This window comes from Carya illinoinensis, chromosome 4 (genome assembly GCF_018687715.1).
Source record: "Carya illinoinensis cultivar Pawnee chromosome 4, C.illinoinensisPawnee_v1, whole genome shotgun sequence".
Classification (NCBI taxonomy): domain Eukaryota; kingdom Viridiplantae; phylum Streptophyta; class Magnoliopsida; order Fagales; family Juglandaceae; genus Carya; species Carya illinoinensis.
The window spans coordinates 18065561-18077707 of record NC_056755.1 but is presented as its reverse complement, the minus strand read 5'-3'; positions in this window follow the sequence as shown (position 1 = coordinate 18077707).

Here is a 12147-nt window from a genome sequence, read left to right as displayed (position 1 = left end):
GCTAAAATCTTGGAGATCAACTTATATATGACATTACATAAGCTTATTGGCCTATAATCAGAAACAAACTCAAACATTTTCTTTTTAGGGATCAAAGTAACAAAGGTGTGATTAATCTCTATAGGAAAGGAACCACTATTAAGGGCATTCAACATCGCATCAGTGACATCAACTCCAACAACAGACCAGAATTTTTGATAAAAAATAGGGGTCATCTCATCTGGTCTAGGTGCTTTTGTTGGATGCATCATATCTAATGCTTTATTCACCTCCCCAGCTGTAAAATTTGCATCAAGGTGTTCCAACATTTGAGTTGTAACTCTACAATTTAGATCATGCAAAAAATCTATGTTGCCTAACTCCTCAGCAGCAGTGAAGAGAGTTTGAAAGTACTCAGTAATGACCCTATCTCTTGCCTCATTAGTTTTCCATCTTCCAGCTGAGTCCTTTATCCCTTTTATCCAATTCTTCTTCTTCCTCTAAGTTGCTTTATGATGGATGAAACGTGAATTCTTATCTCCCTCAGCTAACCACAGAGCCTTTGATCTTTGTTTCCACATAGTCTCACTTCTTTGCAAGCATTGTTGAACCTCCCTTCGTGCCATTTGAATTAATAGTCTATTAAAAAAAGAGGATCAGCCTGATGAGCTAATCTAAGATTTTCCTTTCCTTATGTAGATTTCTCTGCACATTTCCAAAGCTGGATCTATTCCACACAGATAGTTTTTCACTGCAATGCTCAATCTTCCTCACGACAATATTCAATTCTCTCCTTTCTTCAACTACCTTCCATGTTCCATCAACAACTTATTTACAGTCAGAAGCTTCCACCCACATTTCCTCAAAACGAAACAATTTCCTTCTTGGAACCTGCTACACCCCTTCAGAAAATTTTAGGATTATAGGCATATGATTAGAGTAAGCAACTATACAATGAAGCACAACAACCATTGGATAAAAAGAATGCCATTTCAGATTAGAAAAGCACCTATCTGGCCTCTCACTATTAGTATGACCTTCTTCCCTTCTATTACACCATGTAAATAAATTACCTCTAAAACCCAAATCATGCACTTGACATTCTTTAATGACATCTTGAAAAGCCTTCAGTTGCCTATTTGGTTTAGCTCTTCCACCATTCTTTTCATCATTACTCATAATCCCATTGAAATCTCCCAATAGAACCCATCCTATATTAGGAGGAACTTTTAGAGACCTCAACAAAGACCATGATTCACTTCTCCTACTCACCTCTGGTTGACCATAGAACCCAGTTAGCCACCATGATTCACCATTTACACATTCCTCAATAACTTTAGCATGAATATGAGACTTTGAAAAACTTTGAACTTCTACTCTAAATTGTTTCTTCCAATACAATGCAATCCCACCACTTCTATATTCACAACTAACAGCTAAACAGCCGAAAAAAACCCAGCTTGTGTTTCAGTCTTTCCATTACATGAGCATGTAACCTTGTTTCTTGTAAAAATAAAATCTCAGGAATTTCTTTTCTAACCAAGTCAGAAAGGATCTGAATTCCCAGTGGGTTCCCAAGCCCACAGGAATTCTAGCTTATAAAACTCATTGACCTAGCAGGGCTGTTGCACAACCACTGCCGATCCCAATTGCTTGTTACCCCTCCTATTTTGAGGTTCCTTCTCAACATGCCCAACATTATCATTAGAGGAAGTTGGAAACTTATATTTTTTGTTCTCGCCATCATGTAGAATATCACCCAACACTCTCCTCTACAAATCTCTTTCTCTTAAAATCCTCATCAACTCGCATAGAGGAGGACCCCCTAGCTCTTTTCTTCCAAATACTTCTAGTGTACCTTCTTTACAAAAACTTAGATTGTACTAGTATAGCATCATCTAGCAGAGTTTCATTTCCATGAACAAGCTTAGCAATAGCCCCATCAATAACCTCAAAAAGCCCAGCATCAGGCCCAATATGAGATGGTCCAATAGAACCAAGATGACCACCTTTTTGCACGTGTACCTCCACTCCTTTACATCCTATATTATCAATAATAGTCGTTACAGCATGAGGGACTCCTTGCTGCCCATAACAGTCAGTAACTGATGCTGTTTGAAAACTGTCAAAGTAACAGTTGCAGTTGTGCATGAAAATAAGCTATCCTCATTAGTACGCATTGAAGAGGGATATACGTTACTATTTCTGATCTTAGCATGCTTGGCACCACCAACTGCTACCATGTTCTACTCCTGCACCACCCAAATGTTCTTTGCAACCTTTGAACTTTGATCCTGAGATAGCTCCCATCGCCTTTTAAAATTTGGCTCTGCTCGCAGCCAAGCACCAAATTGAGGGGAAGATTGAGATTTCATTTAACAACTTGCACTTTCATGTATAATTCTACCACATGTAAAACAGAAACGAGGAAGCTTCTCATACTATATAGGACACCAAACCTTGGCACTCTGCATAGTGCAAGTCCTTCCTCTAGTAAGAGGTTTCTTTAAATCAATCTTAATTTTAACTTACCCAGCTTGACGTCATAATCCTTATTCATACCAAACAAAGGGAGATTATGAAATTGCACACAAAAAGGTACAACATCGAACTTCAATGCACGAACTAGAGTAATTCCATCAAAAGGAATAATCGCAAACAACTAGCCATAAAAAAACCATGGCCTTCCTGCTTCTATTCTTTCCTTATCTACATGAGTTGCAAAACTCATCACAAGCACATTCCTTCCAACCTCCTCAACACAACAGGTTTAGTAAAGCACCAAATTCTTTCCATGGTCGATTCTACAACTTGCTTTCGCAAATGTCGATCACACCAAATTTTACCAATCAAACTCAGATCACCCTTACTCTTCACCATAGAGATATCCACCTCCTCCAGCACAATAGAGGCATTTTCTTCTTCAATCAACCGAAGGTTATTCCACAAATATTGCAAACCTTCCATCGTAGATGAAAGACCACCAAAACTGAAAAAAGATTAGAACCCCGCAGGGACTCCACACCACGTCTAAACTCTCACAAGACAGAAACTGAGAGAGAGGAGACTCTTCGCGCTATGTGTTTACACATTAATATTCTAAAAAAATGATGGATGGTTATTAGAATAAGTTAACAAGTTATTAAGTATTAAGTGTTTTTGAATATTTTTACAAGTATTAAGTATTATTAAGTATTAAGTATTTTAATTTTTTCTTTTATATTATCCTTATTTTAAGTATTAAGTATTTTTTTAATAATTTTTTATACCATTCTTATGTTAGGTATTCATTATTTTATGTTATTTTTTTTATACTATCCTTATTTTCAATATTAAGTATTCTTTTAATATTTTCTTTTATAATATCCTTATTTTAATATTTTTTTATACTATCCTTATGTTAAGTATTAAGTATTTTTTAATATTTTTTTTATACTATCGTTATTTTAAGTATTAATTATTTTTTAATATTTTTTATACCATCTTTATGTTAAGTATTAAGTATTTTTTAAGCATTTTTATACTATTTTTATGTTAAATATTAAGTATTTTTTATACTATTATTATGTTAACTATTAATTATTTTTTAACTATTTTTTAATAAGCATTTTTGACAACTATCCTTATGTATTCTATAATTTTCTTGTAAATACATTCTTATACAAACTATATTTGATATATATGTGTAATATGTATTTGCTATAATGTTTAAAACTAAAGTTCAAACGAAACAATACCATTCGAATGGTAACATATACACGTTCGAAATGATTCAATCCAGATTTCAAACGCAAACCCAAAACAATATCAAGAACTAAAATCCTCAAACACAACCTCACAAATCATGCACAATATCGAGAAAAACACAAATACATCAATCATAATGAGTAAACTATAAACTATAAAACACGAAATCTACCTTCAATGCAATTCCAAACAATAAAATCAGTGAACATAAAATTCAAGTATAGTGAAGAAGATGAGTTAACACAGAAAAAATCAATGAACAAAGAACATACCTTAAAATAATCCGTGTGCATCCCTATTTGCAATATTAGTTCTATCTAACTCACTTTATTTCTATCTCTATGTCACGCTTTGTCTCTTTCTAATCGAAAGGGGAGATCAATGAAGGAATGTGGGGAGAAGAATGAAGGAATGTGTGGAGAAAATGAGGGAGTGTGGGGAGAAGAATGAAGGAATGTGGGGAGAAAATGAGGGAGTGTGGCTCTAGGTTGAAGGAAAATAAGGGATGAACGAGAATAAGGGGTGTTGGGGGGTATTTAAGTAGGTATAAAAATTTTTAAGTTATTACGACGAAAAATGTCGTTGTAATAAGTACCAAGTGCACGAAATGACGTCGTCCGATTTTTTGTGTGGAAATTAACCGATTACCTGATATATATATATATATATATATATATTCTTCTTCTAAGGATTGCCCACATGTTGTTCTTTGTCAATGCACTAAATCAATGTATGTTTATCATTTTTGGTTGATGTTAGAGACTCTAACATGGTTCACTTTTATGTTAAACTTGCTCTTTTAAGACTTTTGTTTTATCAATGAGAGGTGTGTTTATTTGTCAACATTGGAGAACATATTTTAGAATAGTACAATCCATTGATAAAGCAGCAACCTTTCCTTTGTAATCTCGTGAGCCACAAAATCTACCCTCCTTTGGAATCTACAATACCGGTTTTGCTTTATAGATGTTAGTTTATTGGGTTAAGGATACCATTGCAAATCAATTAAAGAATAGTACAATATAAAATTGGAATACATGTTATACAAGAAATATACAACATAAGATATACTTGAAGGCTTTTTTTTTTTTTTAAATATACCTCATGTTATCATTTCATTCATAGTTCAATTGCTTACAAAGTTCATAGTCGGAATACTTGAAGGCTTCATTGAAAGAAACATAGCAATTTTATCAATAATAGAAAGGAAAAAAAAAAACATGATGCACTACAACCCAATAAATTGAAAATAGCTAAGAAAACTGAAGTTCATTGTTCTATTTAACAATTAGTCTTAGAATGCAAGAGAGAACAAAATCTTGTATTATGCCTAACTTCCAAACAAAAATTCCCAGTTTTTTCTCCTTAACATCATGCTATTCCTACTTCTGTTGCAAACTTCCAAGTGTGATGGCCTAATAACCCCATTTGGTAAGCCCATCTCATCATAAACCTACATGGGCAATTCAGAATGGCATAAATGAGTCAATGACCATTAGTTGGTTATGAGTTTGAAAGAAGGATTCGCAATAGCCAGCACATATGGGAAACGATCAAATAAGGAATGTCAATAATTACCATGAGTTCAAGTTAGGAAAATTCAAGTAACTTCAATCGGCCTCATTCAAAATATTCATCAAAGTCATCTATACATGTAAAAAAAAAATTATGTTAAAAATATAATTAATTGAAATGACTAAATGAAAATATTCTTCAAATATGAATCTTACCAGTTTCTAATTTGTAGCTTTTCACATCTTTCAGTACATCCTGGGAGTCATAATTAATAAAGGGAGCCATAAACAAATTTTGTATGCAAATAAGAGCTTCAACTATTGCAGGGGCCAATGAGCTACGAAATGAATCTAAGACACGACCTTCAACGCTAAATGCCGACTAGGAAGCAACAATATTTATGGGAATAGTTAAAACATCTCAAACTATATTGGCAAGGATCGAAAAATTGATTGAATTCATCTTCCACTACATTAAAATATCAAAGTTGGGCATCAATACTTCAAGGCTCCCTATAAAATATCGATCCAACTCTGATTTAGACTCTACGACACCCTTTGATGCTTGATAGTGCTGATACATACTATAAATATCTGCATCATTATAGGTGTTGCTTTGAGTTTCACCAACACTTGAACTTACATTGGATTTTGAATACTGTTTATACATCTGCTCAATCATCCTCCTTAACCTTGTAATAAGTTCGAACGCTCACTCATGGCCAAGAAAACCTGTAAACCAAAACTCCCAACTAGGAGCGCGGATCAAGAATAGCTGCAATAAATAAGATTTTGTTTACTTTCTCAAAATTCCTCCAATACTTGTCATATTCCATAAGCATCCTCTTCGACATAGTTTTTAACATATCATCATCACCCACAGAAAATTTGATCAAATGGTTATAGATTGAAGCTATTTCTCTCATAAACAAATGTGAAGTTGCATAAGTTGATTATGAAATTTGCAAGATGGCATCGTAAAAAATCTTTAAAAATTGTATAAAAACCTTGACGATTTTCCATCCATCTAAAGTTGGTGGTCCTTCTCCAACCTCACGTAAATGCTAGCCAAATTGATTGTCTTCATCCTACATCAACTCAAAAACTGCATAATACTTGAGAGCCGCGCTCAACATTAGATATGTTGAGTTCCATCTAGTTGGAACATCAAGAGAAAGAAGGTCGCCACCCAAGATATTTTGTCTCTCTGTGCATGACTTGAAATTATCAAGTCTTGTAGGAGACTTCACATATTTCATTACATTTCAAATTTTCACAATTAATCCATCAATTTCTTTCAAGCCATCATGGACAATAAGATTCAAAATATATGCACAACATCTAATGTGCATAATGTCATTGTCTAATACCAAACAATCTCTAAGTTTTGGAATCTTCCTCAAATAATCAATGGCTGTAGTATTAGAAGATGCATTGTCTACTGTGATTGTAAATATTTTCTTTATGCCCCATCTAAGTATAGATGACTCGATCTCTCTTCCTATTGTTGTCCCTTTATGATTAGGAAATTTCATAAAGTTATAATTTTTTTTATGCAAGACCCAATCATCATCAATAACATGGGATGTTATGCATATATAGTTAAGATTTTGCAATGATATCCACATGTTAGTACTGATGCAAATCTTATAATCAGATGCCATGAATATGTCCTTTAACTTGTCTTTTTCTAACAATTACATTTTCATACAATCTTGCATAATAGTAATACGAAAGGGAATTTGGAAATCTAGGCTCAACTGTAGCCACAAAACCTTTAAATCCTTATTTTTCTACAAATATAAATGGTAGCTCATCCATAATTATCATCTTAGCTACCACCAACCTTATTTTCTACTCATTATACTTGGTAAGTCCAAAACTAGAACTGCTAGTTGTACCATACACCCCATCCCTCCTAGATTTGGTCGTTTTTTATTGGGGGTTAACTTTTCCAATCTCAATAAAGGCTTTACAATTGTCATTATAGTGTCTCAAGGATGAAGTACCTTATTTTTTAGAATGACATAATAAAACCTTACCACAGTAATTACATTTAGCTTTGTGAACATCAGGGTCCCCATCCTCATTCATAGAAAAATGAAGCCATACATCCGATCCACCACAGGATCTTTTGATAGGAGGAAGAACATGAGAATGAGTAGTTGTAGGGACAAAGCTATCCAAATGAGTTTGAGGAGTAGTTGTAGAGAGAGAGCTATCCAAATGAATTACATCAGGGATTGATTCAGACCCTGACAAAGGCATAGCAACACTAGATTCCATAACTGCAACTTGAGATAAAGAAAGCATCCTTAAAGTATTAATTACATTGCATAGTAGCATCTAGTTCATGTGTGCAAATAATATACCAAAGTGTGATCATGCAAGCAGCTAAATTGGCTTTTAACAAACTTAGGCACATCACAAGATAATACCAAAAACAAGATAATGCCCAATTTTGGCAGGCTATAATATAATCATATTATGGATAAGTTCATGACATTTGAGTATTTATATAGATGCCTCAAAGTCTATATACAACGTCAAATCTGTTGCAAAAAAGCAAAGAAAAAATATACATATGCTACAATACCACCCTTAAAAGTTAAAACCAGTTATCGGCCTTACTAGTCCTACCCTACCAAACAAGGGATGGAAAAACAAAAAGACAAGGAAAAAAAAAACTTAGTCTCAAAAGGAGCTGGCATGATGAACCTGACAACATCAACTCAACTAATAATGTATAATCTCTCAACTTCAGAAAAAGCATTATATATATATATATATATATGTAGATACCATGATTGTTTACAGAGCTGCATCAATAGTAGTACTAAATATCCTAACATTTGTCTTTACATTGATGTAATTAATTCAGTAGTACCCTTAGAATGAGTGTTATATTGATCATTGTATGCGTTCCAAAAGATTGGTTGTGTTGACAAATTTCAATGAAAAGTTTATGAATTGATCTGCATATTTTTTAGCTAAGGTGAAAACTCCTAATTGAAAAGTTGTCATGCATTAGTTATATATTTGAAGGGTTTTTAAGAACATAGAAACCAACAAAAATCTTGAGATTAGGGATATATATATATATATATATAAAGAAACATGCACCCAGTTCATGTGTGCAAATAATTATAAACTCATTGAGAAGAGAGGGGCATGTGGATTAGGAAAGACAAAAATAAAGGCTATAATTTTTCTCGAACTCTTTTCCTATTATAAAGCCAGAAGAAACTTCAGATGAAGAAACAAACAAAAGAAGTACATTGGCTTTGACAAATCCTTTAGAGAAGTACAGAGAAGGAACAAGAATATTTAATCAGGTATTTACCTGTGCAAGAGAGAGAGCAATTCTTGTGGGTTCATATCAGAGAAACTCGTGTATTCTGAAATGAAGGCAATGCCGCTAGGCTATGCATTCGACTGAAGAAGAAAAGGTAAACCATAAAGCAACTAAATCGGGTATCGGGTAATTACCCAACCCAATTTGATACAAATAATAATGGTTCGGAAACGCACTACTCCTACCCGTTTAAAATGGTTCGGGTATTTTCATGTCTGCATACTCGGGTCGGGTCAGGTATTTCAACTTAAGTGTTTAGCCCTAGGAGGTGCTAAAAATCCTAGAATACATTCGAACGTGCTTTTTCATGGCTAAAAACGTTCAATCACTAATATAGCATTCGAACGCTAGGCCATACTGTTCAAACGTATCTTACTAAATTTTTTATTATAGTTTAATATCTACACTGTATGTTTTAAGTTATTATTATATATAGTTTCTTTTTTTGCAAACATTACTATATATAGTTATATATATTGTGATATAAATATAAAAAAATAGTGATGATATACACTATAGTTATAGTATAATATAGTAATAGTATATATAGTAATGGTATATAATATATATATATTATACAAGCATAGTATATTCATTAATAACAGACATTACAACTCTGATCTGCAACATACATTACAAGCTCATTACAATATTAATAACTCTCTGGTACACAATCGTACTGACATGGTCTAGTCCAAACTACATATCTCTCAACAGACGCACAGTTTGAGAGACAACATAACTTTGTCCAAAACAGAATGAAACAAACCTCATACTCTGTCTAAAACGTAGTAGATGACACACTCTACGGACATAAGTACAAGAGACAATATGTTTTTTTTTACCCTAAAACAAAAGACATTATAGAAATTAAAAATATATGGAAAAATAATGAACAACAGCTTGAAAAGTTGTAGATTCACATCTTTAACCTTGAAGGAACATAAAAATAAACAAAACTAGTGTGATGGCACATGAGAGCCATGTGCCACATGGGAGTATGGAGGACGATCAGATCTGAAGTAACCGGTGGCCCTTGTCCTAGAACAACTGCTCATGGAGGTAGAAGAGCACCTATAGTGAAGGCGCATGGGTTTCACGCGCCCTCTTTGGACTGCGCATGTAGCTCACACACCGTTCAGTTCAGCAAAATTCTTCACCCATATGAAAGATTGGCACCTTGGGAACCTTGCAGAGGGGCGTGTGGTGGTCACTGGACGCCAAAGAGCAATAGATCAGCCTTCCGCCATACTTTGCTTTGAAAAACAACCAAGAAAATAAGAGAGAAGAGGGAGGAGATAAGAGGGAGAGAGGAAGGGGGAAGGATGAAGCTCCTCCCCCTTTGCACAGTTCTAGTTTTGAAGGAGTTTCTAGAGAGAGGTGGGAGTCTCTCTCTCTAACTTGTTTTAATTCGTGTGGCCGAGAGATCTGCTGAATTGTGTGAAATCCATATAATATATATATAGTAGTGTATATTATAGTATAATTTAGTAATATAGAGTATAGTATACTATAGTACTATATTATAGTGATATGACATTATCATATACTATATAATACGTACTATATAATACTATAATATATATAGTACTATATACTAATATACTATATTATAATTAGCATATACTAATATTATATATAACAAGTTAATATAGTGTATAGTATTATATACAAGCATATATCATATAGTGATATACTATACATATATACACTATACTATACAATACTATAATATATATAGTCCTATATGTACTATATAATACTATAATATATATAGTACTATATGATAATATATTATATTATAATTAGCATATACTAATACTATATATTATAGTATTTATATATGAAATCACTATATGATATATCATACATATAGTATATAATATATTAAATATAAAAAATCAATTAATTTACTAATTTTGAAATAAACACAGTTTGAATAGTAAATAATATTGTTTGAATGATAAGTTAAAACCATTCGAACGTATAACTTATCATTCGAACAGTTCTATACATATAAGGTATATGGGGAGGCTTTTCAACGCCTCCATCACCCCCATAACCATTCAAAACAAAATCAAACATAACCCATGGACAGTCTAATGTCATTGTCACCGCCACCATCGAAGACTCCTTCCTTTCAAGTGGTACACTCATTATATACCTCGTTTAGGTTATTTTAAGTAAGTTTTGTTACATTATTAGTAAAAAAATAGGAAAATTTTATTTTTCCATTGATAGCCACCATAGTTGGCCGGAAATACACCGTGGGCTGTTTATCCATCATTGTGTAGTTGTTATTTGTGGAAGAATGAAAGGAATCCATCGATTCCTTTCATTCTTCATGGCCACTGAGTTGACTCATCCATGGCTGAGTTCAATCCAAATATTGTTCAAACAATGTTGTATTCACTCAACGGTAGGAACTCAAATGTCGAACATTTGATCGATTCATAATATGTTTGAACCGAATTAAATTTTTGCATTTGAACGTATATGATTCACGTTCGAATGGTGATGTAAAAATTATAACGTTCGAACAATATAAGATTTGATTGAACGGTATAATAGAAAACAGTTTCTCGTTGTTTTAATTAGTATATAATTTTGTGAGTATTTATGTATTATATTTTATAACTAATGTTGCATATATATTTTATTTTTTAAATTTCAAGTTGATAATGTCTTAGAGGAGAAGTGATGCAGACCATGGCAAGCTTCCATCGAAACAATTTGAGAGAGGACTATTTTATTAGAGCATCAAATGAAAATTTATGACTTTCTAACTCTTATCTGGAAGGGCCTTCATTGACATTAGAAGGATGAAACGTGGGACCATGTATCTTATATTGACGTCATCTCTGAGCTCTATGAAGAGCTCAGTGGTGCTAGCTTAGATGATAGAGGGGCATACACGATCTCTATCTAAGGAGCTTCAGATATATTTTCAGCGGATAGACTCAATGATTTTATTGGTATTCCTAGATTGTGGACTGTATATCTGAATGTGGTGCCTAGAGAGTCTCCACCTTCTTGTGATAGGGAGATGGTTGAGGATGAGGGATCAGCTCATATAGATGAACTCGATGCTCTTGCTAATCATGAGGTGAGGGAGTTGGTTGTTCCAGATGCTCCTCTGTATGATAGGATGAAGAGCATCAAGCATGAAGATCTGTATGCTTTCTACAAGATAATGAACTTGATCACCGCCAACAATATTGATACTTGGCAGCACAAGATAGAGGTTGGCATAGATTGGGCAAAGTTTATGATACACGTCGCTCGTAGTGTTCCTATCGACCTAATGGGTTATATATTTGATAAGATTCGATGAGAGGCCTAGTAAATTATGACGTATATATTGTCATTCAGGATCCTGATAACCTGATTTCTACCACATGTTGGAGTTGTGCCTGATATTGCCAAGCATCTTTGGGAGCCGATGGGACCGATCAACAACTCCACCCTATCATTAAGCACGAGACACTCGAGACTTCATCTTTGTGGTCCTATTCTAGACCCGGTCGATACTTAGAGAGATGCACATTTGGG